General features: G+C 28.3%; 1 long non-coding RNA gene across 1 annotated transcript; it reads left to right on the forward strand.

The window, feature by feature from the left end:
• The first annotated feature begins 7,107 nt into the window (after positions 1-7,107).
• LOC129980855 (uncharacterized) lies at positions 7,108-20,994 on the forward strand. Its single transcript, XR_008785267.1, has 4 exons — positions 7,108-7,173; positions 16,686-16,766; positions 19,857-19,906; positions 20,912-20,994. It is a non-coding gene; the product is annotated as an uncharacterized LOC129980855 (long non-coding RNA).
• Positions 20,995-21,396: the final 402 nt, after the last annotated feature.

The raw sequence follows: 21,396 nt of genomic DNA on the forward strand, positions 1-21,396 counted from the left end.
GAATTGAAAATTTAGAAAAGGAAATATGATATAAAATAAATTAATATTTATTGGGAACAGAAAATGTAACTACTTGTGGAATAAATACCTGTATTTACACGAAACAAATTTCATCCTATACTGCACTAAACTACAAATGAAATTTTTGAAATAAAAGAACCAATCATAAAAACTCTAGTAATGAAGGGAATCAAAATATACTCTATGTGTGTGCAAAACATAAACTTAAAGACACTTTGATAAAGCGGTAAGTAGACTCGAAGAAATTTTCCCCAATAGTTAAGGCAGAAGCTGGCTTGTTCGTATCAAAGTCTTTCTGGAAATATACCTGTTAGTCAATGAGTAGAGAGTGAATTCATTCAGTCTCTACCACTTACAAAATCTTTGTTTTCTTCCTCGAATTATTATTTGAATTGTTACTTTTACAGTAATAATAGGTAACAAGCTCTAGCTCAGGACAAAAAAGACAAGTTGCCGCATCTTAAATTTTTAAATATACAATTTTTTACTTCAAATAAAAAAATCAAACCACTTTAAATTGCAATACGCGCATATAATTAGGCAGAAACATGCAACATGGCATAAAATTGATAGTGAAATAGTGCAATGCAGCAGAAATTAACTAAGAAATACCTGTTTGTAGCCAAAATTTGTAACCACATTTTATTTACATTTGTTACATTTTTCATGCTATTAAAAAGAAATGTATTCTTGCCCAATCAAGCAAAAACAACATCAGTTATGTTAAAACCTTTAAAAAAAAAACTTTTTTTTTCACTTTTAACTCTGAAAAGTTTTCTTTTTAATCGCATCTTTTAAGTTTATCTGATCAGAAATTTCCTACTTGATCAACAAAATGGCCAAACTACTAAGATGACTTTACATAGTAATTGAATATGAAAAACCCTTAATTGTAATTTAGAGTCCAAAATTTGATCCGGTTAATGGTATAAGTAGCAATAATTTTAAGGCAATACTGAGATTTTAAGCAAAATTTAACTTTATCATAAAGTTTAATACATTTCTTAGGCTTTCTTTTGTATCCCTTGTAGCACAAAATATTGTACAATATTGTATGACATCAATCAATATTCGCAATATTGTATAAAATTTGTGAAATATTGATTAATATTACATAATATCATACAATATTATACAATATTGTGCAACACGTTATGCTACCTGGGAAAACTGTAGATATTGAAAGTTTTTCTCAAATGATGAGACAGAAAATGCATCGTTATTTTTAAAAGCAAAGATACAATACTTTCCTCCTTTGTTTACGGCTTTAACTTCATAGCCCGATATATTTACATCGAGAGTTTAATTTAATATCATTTTTTAAGTCACGTGCGTTTTTCTGCAATTATATAGCTATTTTTTGTCTTGATTTTTATAATTTTATAAGAATCAGAAAAAAAAAGCACTTAGCTTTCATATTTCTGAAATTAAAACAGACACCACTATAACACAAATAATAAAAATAAATCTGCGCTTACTTCATATATTTCATCTAATATATGTCGATATTATATTATATATAAAATGTGTGCTGAACTTATATAAAATGAGTATCCATTATAATTATGAACTAATAGCCAAATTTTGCATCATTACAGATGAATATATAATATCAGATAGAAAACATTATCTAAATGGCAGAAAGAAATAAAAATTAAGTTTTTTTTTAATAAATAAATATAATGCTGAAAATAATTATGAACTATAAGTTTCGTGGATTTAAATTTATTATCTTTAAAAATTATTCTAAACACAGTAAGAAAGTCCCCATTTCTGTATTTTCTGTAGGCGGTTCAAGGTCACGTTTTCTACCTCGTTATTGGTTGTCTGCCTCGTAATGCTGAGGCAGATAACAGTGTCACTCTTTTTCTTTTTTACACAGCTGTTAAGGTATTCTGAAGGTAAGATATTCCCGAAACGTACTGGCGTGAAACAAAAACAAGCTTTGTCGAAACCATGGCAACGGAGAAGGAGAAAGAGTCAAGAGTAGGGAAAACGAGTGTCCTTGAAACGCCTCCAGAAATTAAACAGACTATAATTGGGTATTTAATATATCAAAATTTTTCTGATATTTTCAGCCAAAAGACAGCAACCTGAATTTTGACGTCCTAAGCAAATCCCCAGGTTGTCCGCCCCAGAGCGAACTCCAATAATAGGAAACGTTTTTTAAATGCTTCTAACTTTACTATAATAAGTAGAAATAAGATATAGATTACTCGAATATATTTTAGGTATCATAATTTGAAAAAAAAAAGAGAGAGAGAGAGACCCGAAATCTATTTCTAAGGAGAGACTACTTAGTATTTTGTGTTATTAAAAGTGATGACTGAGTGTCACTATTTGAATAGCTTGATATTAAAAAAATTATTAATAAAAATGCAGAAATCATCAAGAAAACTTTTGAAATTACGAAAATAAAGCAAAATTACTGGGAGTGGTCTTCAAAAAACTTTCTTTCATACTCTTTAATAAAAATGTTGTCCATCATGCTACTTTGGATCAAATAACGAACCTTGCGTGAAACTGTGATATCCGTGAGTGTTTAGGCACTCAGATTGAGATCTTCAGAGTCTCTAACTTAAGAATTGTGTGTTTCGTAGTTCAGTAAAGAAAACCGGTGTTTACATGACATTTGTGAACGATAGTTACGAAAAATCGATCTTTGGCTTAAATCTAACGAGCGATCTTTGACAGTTTTTTTTATGTCATGGGTTAATACAAAAGTATCCGAAAATTGAATATGTACATGCATGCAAAAGAACAGACTGACAGATCGCCAATCTTTCTCTGGTACGTATCTATAATTGATATGACAAATAGGGATGGGCCAATTTTCGATTTATCGAAAAAAATCGATATTTTTAAGAAATGGATTTTTTATGCCAGTTTTCAAAAAATATCAATTTATCGAAATCGTGATCATTAATAGTTCATGATGAATCGTGATACAATAAATCGATATTCACATTTAATTTGCGTTTTCGATTTCGTTTTGGTCATCGGTAAGTTTTTGTTTTTGTTACCCTTCGTTCTTTTTGACCTTTATACATAATTTTTGTTAATATTTCTATAAATACTGTCATATTCTAATACATAAAAATACTTGTTTTAAGCGTGTCGTTTTGGAATAAACTGTTTTCTGTTCTCTAACTGAACGATATCTTTATGGAAAAATAATTGTGGTTATCAGAAAGTTATTGACTGATCTTTGTTTAGACGCTAAATCTTCAACTTCAGAACTAAAAGCAAAATGGATTAATTCAGATTAAACTCACAATTTTATTCGCAGCTCTCATTTTCACACCTAAGTGCACTCGCATAAAAAAATAAATTCCTTTATACTTCCGCTTTCGCCTGACGCTCACGATAAATCGCGATAGAATAAATCGATACTCACAATTAATTTACATCTTCGATTTCGTTTTGGTTACTGGTTAGTGTTTATTTTTGTTGCTCTTCATTCTTATTGACCTTCATACATAATTCTTGCTAGTATTTCTATAAATACTGTCGCAAAATACTTGTTTTAAAAGCATGTCATTTTGGAATAAATTTAATCTCCATAATATTTGTTATTAATGTTTTACTTATTTCGGAATTACTATTTTTGGTCCCTTTTTGAATTTTGAAATAGCAAATTGAATGATTCCTCTTAGTTATGTAACATATCTATTGTTAAAATTCTAGTGCATATTTAATTTAAATATGTGAATAATACTATTAAATTAAAAATAAAACTTTATGTAATTTATATATAAAATTAATTTTCAAGACATCAGATTTTGAATTCATGATTTATTAAAACTATTTAATTTTACTTGTTAAAGACATCATTATGTCGTTTTACTTTTTTTTTAAATGAAGAATGAAAGAAGCTGAAGTTTTTTGTAAATCAGCAGTAAAAAGAATAAAATTTTAAAAATTATTATATTGAAAAAACGCAGTTTTATAAATTATAACACACAAACACTGTTTTGGCATTGTTTTAACACAATTATATTGTAACTATTTTTATTCAAAAGAAAGCAAATATATTTTATTATATAAATTGAAACTTCCTTTTATTTAGAGTCGTTCTGATCAGTCAATATGTTAAGAGATGCTATTTATAACATATAACAGCTATAAATAAATAATGATATCACGGTATAATAAAAAATATCGATATGTGTTGGACGATATATCGCAATGATGCAATTAGATCATCACTCAGCCCTAATGGCAAACCTGTGTACCAAATCTTATTTATCCAGCTCTTTACATATTGTGATTATTGAGTTCACTTGTACTCGGATAACCGGACAGACATACTTTTAGTGAATGAATTTCGTTCAAAATTCGATAAAAATCTACAAGTTTGTTTAAGATTACATACTAAATTTCATTCTTCTAGCTCGAAACTTATTTGAACTATCGTTTTCAAAAGTAGGCAAAATGTCAAAAATGCTTTTTTCGGTTTCAGGGCGTTTGGAAATTTTGAGATTTATCAAAATCTTGTATTTGAATTTTTGACGATTGAAGTGCTTTTTTTTTGAATTTTTGACGATTAAAGTGCTTTTATTTTGTATTAGACTTCATATACGACAAAGACAGAAAATGAATTTAGGCCAAATAAAAATGTGCAAGTACAAGTGTTTTAGCAATAAGTCAAATTTCTGATGCATTGAAAATTTTTATTAAGTTACAAAACATAAAAAAATAGTTACATTTTATATAACTAATTTTTTTAAACAACTTATTTAAACTTTTTTTTTCATTCGTTGGCTATATTTCTTTAAATTGCCACGTCCTGAATAAATATATAGTACAACATAAACGTAAATAAAGAATTATTGGTGAAATTAACGTTAAATTTAAACTGAACTGAACTAAACTAAATTAAACTGAATGAAATATTTCAGAATATGAATCAAGGGTCTTAACTCAATTGTGGCTCTCCTTCTTCTTTTTCAAATAAAAATGCGTGTAAATGTACCTTTTAAAGTTATTGAACTTGACAAAGTAAAAATATCCACATAATAATATGGAGCCGTTATGGTCAATATCATAACATATCAGTTTCCAAGCGCAAAAAACTTATTGTAGGAAAGGAAAAAGGGAAAATTATTATTATATTATGAGGTATTTATTATTTCTAACTATCCTAAATAAGAGACAATACTTTTTAAATCATGTAGAATTTCACATTATTTTATTTCTTTTCAAAAATTTACGCAAATATAACCTAAAAATATTTCAGGCGTTTTAACTTTTTGAAAAACAATATTGTATTCATTTTTATACGTTTCTATAACTCATACAATGTTATGTTTTCCGTTGATGCAATGAAAACATATTACATATATTATATTACACAAATATAGTAAATATCATTAAATTACATATTGTTTTGCAAGTGGTCGTTGCCCTATAAAAATGTGAAACGTCGGCGGATTCATTATTTCCCATTCAAATTTTAATTTTTAAAAGTTGCATCGATCCTTCGTATTTAAGAATGAAATGCAAGAATCCAATCTGAAAAGTCAGCTAAGGTGTTCAGTTCAGCCTAAAATATTATTTGCAAAACTCAAATATTGGTGTTGGTTAGCAGTTAATATTTGCATAGTTGACTCAAATATTTTAAGTTTCATCTCATGACGTTAGGAACTGCGGAAATTGAAAACGAAGTTGAGCTAAAACAAATATTACAAGAAAAAAAAAGACGTTGATATATTAAAAATATACAAATTTATGCATTATGTGTAGAAAGAAACAAATAGAAAAAAAAATTACTTTTACTATAAAATTATGCCTAAAATTTTTTAAATTTTTTTTAAATAAAATTATAACTAATTTTTACTATAAATTATACACATAAAAAATTTAGGTTTATTTGAATTTGCATACACTTCTATGGGTATAAAATCTTCGGAAAACGAATTTTTTGTATAATTTCTTTTTTCCCCCCTAGAGTATTATGGTTTTTAAAAAACAAAACTAATACTTTTAGTTATTTTTATTCTTTTCGTGAGAAATTTAGAAAGTCTTTTTTCAATCTTAAAAGTGAAAAAATTTATATTGTTATTATCAGATTATTATTGCTATTTATATTCAATTATTTAGCCATCTATCATATTGAAATTTGAATTAAAAAAATATACTCCACATTTTAACATAGAAAGAAAAGTATTTCGTATAATTAAAACACAGAATAAATAAATAATTATTTGTTAGAAAATGAGAATTTAGAGATGATCTATTATTTGAAATGTTGAATACTGATTTAATTATGTTAAATTTTCTAAATTTTAATTATGAAACCAGTTTATTTCCTGTTGAAATTTCGCCATGTTTCTTTATTACTATAAATGTATCAACATGGAAATTAAAATTAAATAAACAAGAAAATGAATTAATTGATAATTATATTTGATTAGGAAAACTTACATACATGGTTTTTTGAAATTTTATATTAAATATTACACTGAATTTAGGAAATACTAATGAATAAGTGAACTATGGTGTAACAATGGTTTTAAACGAAATGAAATTGAATAATTTTGTAAATCTTCCAATTTATAAAAATATTCTTTTGAAAGTATCGCATTATAACACATAAATAAAAGCAGGCCGTTATTTCCTTGTACTTGAAATTTAAATCTTGAAACATTTTTTAAAAACCTAGATAAGAGACTAAATACGCAGAAGTAGATAATGATTTATAAATTTCATAAAATATCTTTAGAATTTTTTTATTTCTTCCTATTTTAAATACTCATGTTGATAGATTTTTATTACTGATAAGAATCGAAACATTTATTTCTCCTTTCGAAAAAAAAAATTGTCTGTTATAATGATTTTGATTTCACAATCATTGTTACTAATACTCCAGCATTACTGTTCAAATAAAAAAATGAATTCTTTTTTTTCGCTGATTATTTCAAACGATTTATTTCTCTGAATCTTTTGGCAACAGTCGATTATTAGTCTCATTCGACGAGAAGCAGGTAAGATAAAACTCTTGTAAGTGAAGGAACTTTCTGAGGATTTTTGCACGTATAGGTCTTCTGTTATTGGATTATGTTCTAATCAGTAATCGATTCTTTCAGAGAGCTGGTAGTATCGATACACTACGGTTCGAAGAGACCTTCTCTCTTTTTATCTACAACAAAAGTAAGTAATGGATATTTCTATGTTTTTACTGAAAAAAAAATTAACATCATTGTTAAAAAGATGTATTGATCTTCCTTTTTGAAAATAGAAAATAATTTATAGATAAAAATAATGGTAATAATAGAATGTTAAGCATGGAAATTTGATTTTACCAAAGAATATTTTTATTATTATTTACAAAAAAAATAACTAAATGTATTAAATTAAACTATTCTATCATATTTTTCTAATAAAAAATTACTAGAATGATAAAATGAAAGGGATAAATGCCTCGAATTATTTTATGTTAAAATTAATTAATTTTTTTTAAAATTAGAATTCATTGATTTCTACTATCCGTCTTTGGCAACCAGTTAGTTCATCGTCAAGAACTCAGTTGTAGTTTTCTTCCGTAGATTATGTTCTGTGAAGTAATGTTTTAGAGATTTGTTTCGAAAATAGGGTTATGGACATTCGAATATTGATGACATATTTAAGGTCATGAGTTTTCAAATAAAATATATTAATAAAAAAAAATGCAAAATTGTAAAATGTTGAAATCAGGGCACTGGTTGCTTGGTTTTCTTATTTATTTTTTAAAAATATATAGACTGGCAGTCTTTGGCGACCAACTTGTTGGCTGGAAATATTGTTAATATTTAATTTCAGTTAAATCTCACACACGTGTAATTTGATGTTGCATAAAGTTATTTTGATTCCTTCAAAGAAGTTTTAAGTATTAAATTACAATAAATATTAAAACCATGTTATTTTAGTATTTTGTTTTTCTCATAAATAAAAACTCGTTTTGTTTTTTCTGTAAATGAAGTTATTGCAGTCGAGTTCCATGACATCATAATGGCATTAAAAATGTAAGCGTCTGGGTATTCTGTTTCTAATTGCACATTGCCTTTTGTGGTTATGTTATTTCACTTTCTGATTCTTCATGTCTTCTTTTTCTGATTTCTTCTTTAACTTTAAACAATGGAAGAAAATCATGCGATTAAATATTTGGCAAAAGGACAAAGCCATTTTGAATTTCATCGCAATAAGGGAATCGATTTTTGAAAACTACGTAGAAATTAAAATTAAAATGTTAAAATTCAGGAAAAAAATTGCATAGTAATTAAATTATCATCATCAAAAAGATAATTTTCTGAATTTTAAACCTGCACAAGAATTCTTCATGTGCGATCATAATTTTTGTTGTTATTACGGAAAAAATGTCAAATTCTCGCTTAATTTTTAATTAATTAAAGTTTAAATTAAAATTAAAAAATCTTATGAATTTTACATTCCACCCTACAAAAGTATATCTGTGGTAAATTTAACATCCTGTGTCAAACAGTCCGTTCTATAGACGGTCAACACACGAATACAGACATATATTTGTTCTTTGTCAACAGGGGAAATAAGAAAATTCACAGTTTTTGAGATTATGGCGAAAAGCTTAAATTTTAAATACAAAGCAGTTTAAATATTAAATACATCATTCAAAGACAGTAATTTTATTATTTGTAATGAAGTAAATAGAAATCAAGTGCCTAAAAAAAGAGAAATGGTAAATAATGGATTAAATTATTTGCAGTGAATATCAGTGGCATTGCACGGTGCGAATAAATTGTGATCCCCAAATGCTTAAGAGTAAAATTTTTATTTCCATAGATTTTCTAACAAATTGATTATGAAAACCTTTGAAACAAACTGAATGATAAAAACCTTTTTCCTTGAAGCATTTCATAGAAATTTCCAAATAAATGCTCCGATAAAATAATTTAATTAAGTTTGAAGTTTAAATATTGTCTTCATTCACCAAAAATTATTACTTCCTTATCTTATTTTATTATAAATTGGAGAAAACATTGCAAAAAAGTGGAAATGGGAAATTTGTAAAGCTGAAAGGTGATGTGAAGCTGAAATAGTAAAAATAAGAAACTTTTAAGAAATTTATTAATAGATTCAAAAATAGAGATTTTTTTAAAAATGTAAAATCGCCAAGATCAAAACAAACATCTTACAAGTTTGTGATCCTTTTTATGGTTCATTTGTATAAATAATTTATCATTTCTTTATTTAACTTGACTTGTAAAGTTGAAATATTGCAATTGATTTTTCGCAAATTTCCTGATTTAACAAAAAGTTGAAATTTCGTGCATTTGTGTATTTTCGATGCAGATCGATTGCGATGTATTATTTTTGTACCTATAGAATAAAATTAACTATTAGATATTAATTAAATCAAATTTCAATTTCGTGATAGTGTAGCGGATTGGTATGAGTGAAGATAGAACCTGGGATCTTGTGGTTTGCAGCCCAGTAACATGAGCACGATACAAAAGCAATTGCTCGGGTAGCGTTATTGTTAACTGGATTATATGCTATTCAATACAGACTCTCCCTCCAGTGAGTCGGAGGTGAGACGAACGGTATGGCTGTTGAGTGGTGATGTATTAGCTGTTGATTCTAATGCGCCTGTACCCATTTGAGTAGCGCCAAGCGTTATGGCTAGCGTGTGTGGATGAGTGGTTGCTGCGTCAAGTGAGTCGGACAACTTTTGGTTGCGGGTAGATGGCGCCATAACAGCTTACGAAGGTTGAAGGTTCATCGTCCGAGGTCATCAATGTGACGAATTGGTATGAGTGAGGATAGAACCTGGAACTATGTGGTTCGCAGTCCAGTAACATGACCAGGATACAAAAGCAATTGCCCTTCTAGCGTAGCTGTTAGCTGGCGTATAAGCTATTCACCACAATAGTGTCGCTAAATTGTAGTGAAGTTATGGCGGGAATTAAAAGAGGAAAAATATTCGAAATATAAAATATTTTCTGTTTAGTACACTAATAAATGTATACTTTTAAAAGCTGCTTTCAGTTAAACTTATTTTACTCAGAATTATAGATATAAACACCATATTCTCTACTCTATATTATGAAATTTCACAATGCATACTTTTAATTTGAGCTTTTTATCAGGCGGGTGACTATCGTTTATAATTTCAATTGATAAAGGAATGTCAAAAATGTTGGTAAAGATGCATTTGCTGTCTTAAAAAACAGCTGGTTATGGTTAATTTCTCTCTCTCTCTCTTTTGTTATTGTCGTACTATATCACTATCAAAACATATTTTCCCTGTCATTATTGTCTATATATTCAAGCCAATTGAATATAGTGTAGAAAGACAAAAATCGTGGCTGCCCAATTGCCTCCAAGAATGAATAGCAACTGTTCATTCAAATGCAGTTGATTATTGTCTGTCCGATAAGGTCTTTACATTATGAGCTGCATATGCAGGATCCAATTAACATAAGATATTGTACGATATCTCGATTTTCTGAATACCGGTCTGTGAAATGACGATATCGAAATAATGTTGTTGTTTATTTGTTACTAAATGAGGTGTCTCAATACCAGAATTTCAAACTTATAGATGGATTAAACATATTTAGATGACTAGGAATCACTTAGAAATTTTAGATAAGAAATATTTGCCAGACGCGATAGATGGCGTTGCATACGCACAGGTTTGCTGAGCATTTCCTAAAAGATTATTTCCAGCATTCCATAGCAAGATTCAGTGATCTTAACCATTGACATCACAGCTGTTTACACTGTACAGAATCTGATCATTATTAGAGTCATTGCTACGTCATTGGCTATACTAAACATTTAGATCCAAAATACATGGTTCATATCAAAACTGTGAAAAATATCTCATGAATCTTTCAAATTCATTAGGATGACAATGAAAATCCTTTATGGATGTATTCACTCCGCACATATTTTTTTCCATCCTAAAGAGAATTAAAGCGAGTAACTGAATGTCAAAATATTTCTTTTAATGAAAAAATAATAAAATCTTAATGACGTCATCAATCCGAATATCGATGTGCATGTGTGTGTGCGAGAGAAAAAAGTTATTTTTTTCTACACACAAACTACGCATATTGGATATAAATTCTGTATCTGTTGACAACAGCTGCAACGTCATTGATTATGATCTTGCCCTATTCAGCATGGACAGTAATGAGGTCATTTGTTGTGACTATTGAATCTTTCTGTGGAATGCCGAATTAAAGAATATTTTCTCTAAACGCTCGAAAATTACGCGTATGTGAAAGGCTATTTACAAGAATTTCCAATCCACTATTTGATTTCGACTAGGCTAAGTGTACTTTTCTCCTCCTTGTAACCCTAATGTTAAGACATCCTATAGAATCGACCAGAAAAATACTGGTTGCAGGAATAAGGCCACAAGGTTTCTTTGCCGAGTTTTCAACACTTGTATGGAAAATGTTGTTAAAAAATCCTTATGATAAATACAGTTTATTGAAATTTGTTAAATGAACATTTTTAATTTCCTTTCTTTCATGTAATCATTAACTCATAATTACTTCACTATCGTTTTCCAACATGGGAGGCACAGAAATTTTCATTATTCGAAAAGACGTTGGGAATAAAAAAAAATAGTAAAATGATTTGTTCCAAATGAAAGAATAAAATATAGAAATAAAAAAAAAAAAATGTTTCAAATGTAATTTGAAAAAAAAAAAGAATATTTTATAAATGATAATATTATGAAATATGATATAGTTTTTGTATCTTCAAGACAATCTAATTATGTGTTTTCATTTGATTTATTCAGGCCGTGCACCTTTACGTATTCAAACTGAATCAGGAATTTTTTTAAATTTCAGAGCATTATAGTTCAAAATATTCAATTTTACTCAGAATCTTTTTTTCAAATCACGGAGAGTTCATAGTTTTAATCTCGAATATCTCCTACAATTTTACAGATAACATCAAGATCATTTTTTCCGGGTTTTTATTATGATATAACGTACATTTTTCTAATTGGTATTTTTGCCTGATTTCCTTATTTTTTTGTATCGTTCTTATTTCGCTACTAGGGGTGCTGTAAACTGGCGCAATTATATTTTATATCGTTCAATTCAATATCATTTTACTATAGGTACATTTACTTCCCAGGCTATACTAGACGCCGTTTTGAATTTAAAGGCTTAAAAAAACTTCACCTATGTATATCTATCTATCTCTCTATATATAGGTAAAGTTTTTAAGCCTTTATATGTTAATATAAAAAGAACATAATAATAATTCTATAATATAAATATAGAAAAATGATAATAATAATAATATTAAAAGAAACAAAGCCTGTAAACCAATTTAGAGAAAGGGGAGAAAATCGATACCGGTAATCCAATTTAGAAGCAAGAAATGAAGTAAAGCATATAGTAGAATTGAGGAAAGAGAAAAAAGACCATTAGCTTGGAGGCATTACAGCTCTTTAATTGTTGCCTACGTAGTCTAATAGATTTATGCAGACACAGGCAATTTTTCTAAAATTTCATTTGGCACTGAATAAAATAGCAATTCGAAATATGAAATATTAATCACGGTATTTACTTGCAAGCATTTATGAAAAAATGAATAAATACTTTTTACATTTATATTTGATGGAATAAGTGTTTTTAATAGGAGCTGTCTTTATAGTTTGCATTTATCGGTTTGAATATTTAATTTAAATCTTCTTATCAACGAATGGTTTTACTTATTCATCCAGATTTCAATATAAAAACAACTTTAAAAGACCTGCTGATACAGTACGTCTGTTACTCCAACGGTATTTCTAGGATGCGATATGTGCAAGTAGTTAAAGAACACTAAGTTGTTTAAAAATAAATTATCTTTTTCACCCTTCAGTAAACTAATCTCCTAGAAGTTTGTAGTAATTTTTAACTTTTTTGAAATTTGAAAAAGACGATTAGCAGTTAAAGAAGAGGGATGTAAATTGTAGATGAACGTTCAAAGGATATCTGATGTAAAAGAGAAGTCTATTATTGCTGAGTATTTTTATATTTTATTACGTTTACAGGTTTCTAAAAGTACAGGCGGACAGACAATCAATCCCTCATAGGATTTGCCTCAAAATTTCATAGTTTTCTCAACTGCAGATGTTAATTCTGTATATCGAATTTCATCTATCAATCTATTTTCTTTTTGCAGTTACGGTGACAAATTATATTCAAACAGCCAAACAACAGACTTCCTCTGAACAGATTTCGATCAAAATTCGGCAGAAATCTACAAATTAGGTGTAAAGACCACATAACAAATTTCATCCTGTCTGTATCAAAACGTTTTGGAGTTATCTTTGTCACAGACAGACAGACATTTTCCCAAACCGTATTTTTTGAACCAAGGTGGTCTAAAACGCGGAGATTTATCAAAATCTGGAGTTCAAATCTTTTGAAAATTACTATATTTTCTCTATATTACATATACGAGAAAGTAAACTTTGAGATACCCACACGCGAGTTTTCGTTTCAGAATGAAAGCAGTGCAGTTTCAAGAATTAATTCCAAGGAAAATCCTTTATGTTGATGGACTTAAATTCTAGTTGCACTTGTCTTCATGAGTTAAATATCTTCAGTTTAATGTAACGTGGAAATTTAATGAGGCGGAAGCACAGCTTTTGGAATGCATAAACTATCCTGTCTACTCGCATCTATATCAGAAGCATCAGAGTGTTTCTGATGTAAATAGACACATATAATAAGTAAGGGTTAATAGTGGGATCTGCCTCTATAGTTACAATTTTTGCTGCAAAGCTTCTCTACTATTAATAAAAGTGATTATGAGTGTTTGTTTGCTCTCTAAGAGTCAAATCGTTAGGCTTAGGTCAACTTCATATGACGCAAATCTATGAATGGTGAGAATGTACTTCTAAGAGTGATTTTAAAAAAAATTAGAATTTTGAATTAATTATCTAGTAAGAATTTATAGTTTGAAGTTAAAGTAATTAAAAGTTAAGAAAAATTTTGATAATTTTCTATGATAATTTCTGAAAATAATATAGTACAAAAATAATTTTTAATAATTACAAAAATAATTTTTATACCATTCAAAATTTAAGAAAAAAAAAACTTAAAAATTAAAGCAAAAACTGAAATTTTTTTTTAATGATATTAATTTCGCAAGCTTATCTGTTTTCATGACTCTTAATAAGTCACACACACAGAGAGACAGACAGACATACACACATACACAGACAGACTCACACACAGACACGCACAGACAGACACACACAGAGAGAGAGAGAGAGAGAAAGAGAGAGAGAGACGTATTAAAACTTTACATTTCCTTGTTACAATGAAATTAAAATCGTTATAATCGTTGCTGTAAAAATATTATTCTTCAATTGCAATTATGAGGTAATTATATTATAAGAAGAAAGAGATATATAATATAATTTATAATCTATCCATTTTTATACCACTGTTTCTTTTTCCACATATAACCAAATGTTTAAGAAATTATAATCGCTCATTCAGCTTGAGATTGCTGTCTTCATATTTTTAAACCTTTAATTTTTATTTAATCAGTAAAGAAAAACTCTCTAAGATAATATAAAAATAATGAAGCTGTTTGAACATCACTTCAGTAAACTACCAGGAAATTAAAATAAAACTTCAATGATAAGTAATTCTACATATTAGTTTTGCATTTTTATGAACATGTTTTGATTCAGAAGGCAAGTTATAAATTGATTGATCTAATCAGTTTGTTTCAAATCAAAATCTAAATTTTGGATAAGATGATTCAGAATCGAGAGACGTATAGAATAATGGACAGAATGAGGAAAAGTTTGTGAATTGTATGAGTTAAATGTCTAACGAAAGTTGGACATAAATGATTGACGAACCAATAAAGACTAAATTATGCACAGAAGTTCTAATTGATCACTTTTTATGGCCAATTATATTAGAAGTAACCAAGGGAAATTAGTATGAATTCCCATGCCTATTAAACCAGCCCAAAATAGGGTTTAAGGTCATCAATGAGAGAGAGAGAGAGACACAGAGAGAGAGAGCAAACACCCACCAGCATACGGAGATACACTTCTCCATGATAAGCAAACACGGTCCATTGCACCTAGGGGCAGCAAAAGACCAGCCGTCACTCCTGGGTGGCTAGTATTTATCTTCATTTTTACTTATAATGAAGATGAATGTGTGTGTGGCGCTCTACAGGTTAGACAATTTGAGCTAGATCAACTAAACTAGTTACATGTGTGTACTTTGAAGAAAGCATATAGTGGAACGATTTTTTTTTGAAATTTTAATTAGAATTTAAATTAATTAAAAATTAAGTGAAGTTTTGGCGTTTTTCTGAGATAATTTCTGAAAATATTACAACATAAAATTAATTTTTAGATCATCTTAAAATTAAAAAAAATATATATTTTCGAAAATATTTATAATTTTGCAACATAATTTTTTTTCAATTAAAAAAAATATTTTAAGTATATTTTTCAGAAATACATTTCACTCAAAATAAATATAAAATTTAACCTGCACGAGCACGTTATGCTTGAAGGAAAGAAAAATTTAGTTTTCATCAACATATTGCCACCACGCTGATAAAAGTTAAAAATTTAAAAGATTGAGTTCACTCTTATTGCAAGCCAAACATAGGAAAGTGTCATTTTTATCACGTGTTTGTAAGAAATGAAATAAATATGATACATGATATTTTCTAGAAAAATAAATAATAATAGAATTTTGTGATTTAAAATATCTGTAGTATTATTAATTTGTTTATCTTGTGCTATTTTAGACAAACATAGTTTAATATAGGCAGAATATCTACTCTAATCCGGATCCAACAGCTAATTTCTAAACCATTTATAACAGACGTATACATCTTAGAAAAAAAGTGAGTTATGAAAATTAGAGTAGTCATCGAAATTTGAGTAGTAGCCTTCTAAAAGATACATTAGACAATTAGTAATAATAGCAATTTCTATGCATATGATAGAAATGCAAAGAATAGAAATGCATTTTATATAAATATAGATTTTTGTAGCAAGGCTTTCATAACTTGTAAGAAATTACAAAATACAACTAAATACAAAATACAACTAACTCTCTTGACCCCAATTACAACTTATTTTAACATCCTCACTTTAAGAAAAATAATTTTATAATTATTACATAAAAATAGTTTTTGGAAACAGATTTCCTCTTCTACGAAACATAAGTTAAAAACTATTATTTTTAATAACGAATTAAGATTCACAAATTAATTAATTTTCTGGGATTGAAAAAAGATCTATTTTATTCCCAAGAGAAATCAAATTCGTAATTGGATTCGAATGAAAATAATTAGATTAATTAATTCAATAGCATAAAAATTAGTTTCGTCTCAGATCATTTGCATGATATTTGAATCCTAAAAAGTAAAATATTTTAAATATTAAGAGGGAATAATTAAATTAAATATTTCCCTCTTGGCTTATTCTTTAAGTATATTTCAAACAAATTTCAAAAAGCCACAATTTGAACATTGTAACAATGAACATAATTGGTAATTTAATTTAATAACATGAATACTAATATTTTATGATTTTTTTGTGTAGCTAAAAATATAATACTCAGTAAATGAAAAATTGGAAATTTTTCTTTTTGAATATACTGGCAATATAGCTTTAAAATGTTTGTTTATTTTTACAGATTGACAGCAACTTTATATTTGAGATAGAGCATGAAATAAATGATACAGAACTGAACAGAATACTTCAAGAAGAATGGCAGGTAAGAAAAAACATAACTATAATGTTCAATAGAAGAATAAAAAATATTAGAATCTCTTTAATTTATATGCATTACATCAAATATTGATATTTTTTGGGTTTAAATTAAGAAAATTTCAATGGAATAAAGGAAAAAATAAATATATATTTATTTAAAAATTCTTGAAAACTTTTAAAATTAAAAATAAATTTCAAGACCTATGGTTAATTAAAACAACAGACCTTTCATGACAACCAAAAAGTGTAAAAAAAAATTAATGTAATTGTAATGTGAAATTATGAACTTTCTAACCATTTTGAATTAAAAAGTATAATTCGAAAATTTCTAATTTATTTCATATTAGATGTTCCTTATCAATTAATATCTAAAAATGTGTATATAAGAAATTTATTTCAAAATTTTCGTGTCAATTTATACGTTTTCAAACTTATGCTTATGCAATTAAATTTCTATTGCAACTAATTAAAGATATAAATTAGTAATTAAAGATAATTAAAAGATATCTAAGATAAACAAATTACATTTTAGGTGGAAAAGAATACAAAAGTTTTAGTTTCTCAACTTATTTTTAGTAAAGGGAACACTGACTTCTCCAATACGAAAATTGAAAGAGTTTCAAAATTCTCAAAAGATTCGAAAGATGTTTAAAAATTCAAAGTTTTTCAAAGTGTTTAGTTGAAAAAAGAGCACAAAATCCGGGAAAAGTACCTTTCTGAGTCCATATTTCAAATAAATTTTTTCCCCAACTTTGTGAAACTCTTCAATGTGTTGTCATTTGTATGCGCTTCGGTATTTTCTGCTAAAATTCTCTTCGAGTTGCGGTACTCAACTTTTTTGCATCCTTTCACACTTTTTCTTTCTTCTTTTAACTTTAGAATTATGATTTCGATCGAAATCTGAGAACAATATTCTCAGCCGTATCGTACATTTTGTGAGGTAGAAATAATTCAAAAAATATGGTTCGATGCAGTTTTGCAATAGGAATTCACTTCCAAAAGAAATTCTTTAAGATATATATAGATTGTCTGAAAATAAAATCTCAGCACTAAGCAAGAGTTGTGCTAGATAAATGACAATTTGTATTTGCATTTCCGAAAGATTGGATCTTACTTTAACCATAAACTGGATGCTCCGACCTTCTCGAAGGCGCACGGAAAAATTTGAATGATCGGACCGCCGCAACAGCAACACCGGTGTGAGCTGGGGTCCTAAGGGCCATCACCGGCCATGGTACAACCCTTCCCTTGTGAAGTACGAAGTACGCCCCGTCATCGATGGGAGAAGCCAGATCCCCTCCCCCTTTTTCGGTACACACCAAGGTGGCGAGAACCAACCACCAAGTCTGAAGTTTCTCATCTTCAATTACGAGGTGCCCCCCGGGGGAGAAAGATTGGGTCTATTCAAATTGGCACGATCAGAATGTATCTAATAGTGCTATTTTAAATAACGTTTACTTTAAATATGTGATGCAATTTTCGCGAGTAGTATTCATCATCTGCATTAGACTCTGTGATTTAGATTTGATGCAGGAATTCAGTTAAAAGGACGAAGGAAATATCAGCCACTTGTTGAGTTTAAAGAGGTCATGTGATGGGGTTACGAGAAGGTGGATTGCTTTTTCGAGATATTATTAAAAAGCTTAGCAAGGATTTGTCTATTATATATGATTGCTGGCAATAAAGGCTTTCTGAAAGTTAATGTTTCAGGAAGATCATGGTAAAACCGCTCACAGATTATTACTGAGATGGAAATCCGCCGTATTCGACGCAAGGCTCTGGTGCATCATACCGTATTTGCAGTAAAAATTCGAGCACCTATTATCACCAGATGTTAAGACAGACACATGTCCTTAAGACACCTTCATGTTAAGACAGAGAACGATAACAAATCGATTACTTGATGGACAGCTCCGAGTCAGGCATGCTGTAAAATTATGCATCTAACACCAAATCTCCATGCTGTTAGGCATTGGGGGCAGAGTGGATATTTGTTATGTCCTTAGATGAGAGTTGTTTCTGTCTTGGTGTGAATGATAGTCTTAGTTAGAAAGGTGAGTGCTTGGAGCAAACTGTAAAGCAAACTCACGTAATCTGCATCAGAATTTATGGTCTGGGAATCATTTCCTATGATAGCTACGCTCTTGTCATCACATGTACATTGACAGCAAATGCGCTGACAATTTTTGCAATTATTGCAGAAAGCATTTTTCAACAAAGTAACATAACCATGCTTCTGCGATCTCTCAACATGATATCGCAGACGAAGATTGACCTTTTTTTCTCATCGAGTACATATGGAACATCATTGGATGACAAATTAAGCACCATCAACTATCAAGACTGTTGCTGATTTGTCAGACAAAATGAAACACTTGGATTTCCATAACATAAAATAACATACAGAGCATCTGCTACAGATTGAATGATTGTTTGCAAGTTTGCATTCGAAATTGGTTTGATTACAGTGGTTATTAACGTAACAGTATTTCATATTCGAAATGGCTTGTCTTTTGCATACTTTAAACTGTGGTCTGAAAGCTAATAAATATGACAATTCTTTGCCTAAATTTACTTTCTTTAAACTCAGCTCTTTTTGATATTAGGGTTCCATTTTCTATCTGTATAGCTCTTTCTCAAAACATGAAAGAAAAATTACCAGTCCTGGATTATTTCAAAATTAATTATTGCATTACAATTTTACAGTTATATAGCAATTTGAAAATGGTTAAATTTGGTATATAAATCTATACACATTTGAATACAGAGCAATAATGGACCTGAAATCCATAAAGTGAGAGCTAATTCTCTATTGAACAATTGTGCCTAGTTAAAATAAAGTATTAAAGATTATACTTTAAGTCACTAACACTAAACTTTATTGAAATTTAGAAAATATGCAAACCATTATTATTTGTAATAGTTGAATTAAAAAAAAATCTGTTTTAGAATTAACTGCCAGTTGTTTTTAATATAAGGTTTATTAATTATTGTAGGTTAAATTAATTAATATCTTATCTTAAATATTTCATCAATATTTTTTATTCAACTACAGTGAGGGTTTAATTCTTAATTATTTATCAATTTTTTTCAGCGTTGCGAAGATCCTTTAGATGGCTGTCTGAAAAGAAGAAAACTATGACGGTAAGTAATTTTTTCAACATATCAAATTCTTTCTCATAGCAAAATATGTGCCTTTTTTTCTGTTATTTAACAGAGAAAATGCCGATCAATAAGTTGCTAAAAAAGATATGATTATGATAGGTTGAAATGCTATTAGTGAAATTCAGATTGACGTATTTGGAGTTCTGGAATGGCGTGTTAACATTCTGGAATATTACGTAATCTTTCGTTTTGAGTTAGAGCTTGTATGAATTTAAAGTACATTGAGTCCATAAAATTCATGTTTAATATAAACTAATTTTAGCTTTGTCAGCATATACTGTAAAAAGGAGCAATAAAAAAAAATTAGGAAACAGTTTTTTTTTTTGGTATTTTATTTTCATACTGATTTTATAAATATACTTTGAGAAAATGCTTTTGATTTAAATTCAGTTGAACAAAATTTACTTTTTGTTTTAGTGACGTCTTGAATGAATAACGACACTTAAAATGAGTAATTTTTCACAAATATAAAAATAAACATTTTAAAGATAGAAAAGAAATATGGGTGATAAATTTGGCAGTGATAAAATTTATGAAGTGTATGGATTTATTAAATGCTTAAGTGTTTCTTAGGAAATAGTTTTTAATGGGGGTGAATTTTAAAAATTATCAGCTGGAATTATCAGCTATTTTTGTTCAACATTGCAATTAATTTTGTACCCAAATGTTCATCAAAAGTTAGATTGCCAGTTAATTATCTTCGATTTAGAATTTTGTTTAATAATTTTTTTTTCGATTTCAATAAAGAAACAGTAACCTATAGATATCAATGTGAATGGAACTGCAAAATTATAAAATTACAAAAGAATAATTGATAAAAATTCCTTTGTTCAGGTAATGAATGTTTTATCAGATTTATTATAATATTTTAAATATGTGTGCACGATTTCCCCAAAATTAGCAAATGTTATTTTTTAATTATAAAATTTGCGAATAAATTGATTCGAATTAAATATTATTAAATAATATTTTTTTTTTATACAGATTGCCGTTCCAAAGAGCCCATCTGGTTTCGGCTTCACTGTGGCATGGACGAAACCACCTGTTGTGGAGTTCGTGAATGAAGGCAAGTATATATATTTTAATATTTTCAAAAATCATGAACTTAGATCTGAGTTAATAAATAAAAAAAAATCCATTGAAAAGATAAAGAAGTAAAATTGTTTCAATTTAGTAAGAAAAGATGTTTAGAATAGCTATAATTAATTGAATAACTTGACTTATTATTAATTGAATAACACATACTTGATGTTCGTTTGAGATGGTAAGGATCAATTCTTTCAAATTAAAAATTTTATTTCCTTTTTTATGCATGATATTCGAAATATTTAAGTTATCACCAACAATAAGTGAGGGTAATGCATAGGTGCTAATTAATTGTAGTTAACTATATAATGAGGATAATAGAACAGTGATCATCTGAGGATAGTGATCATGAGGACAGTGATCATCTGTAGTATACGTCCATG

This window comes from Argiope bruennichi, chromosome 8, assembly GCF_947563725.1.
Source record: "Argiope bruennichi chromosome 8, qqArgBrue1.1, whole genome shotgun sequence".
Lineage (NCBI taxonomy): Eukaryota > Metazoa > Arthropoda > Arachnida > Araneae > Araneidae > Argiope > Argiope bruennichi.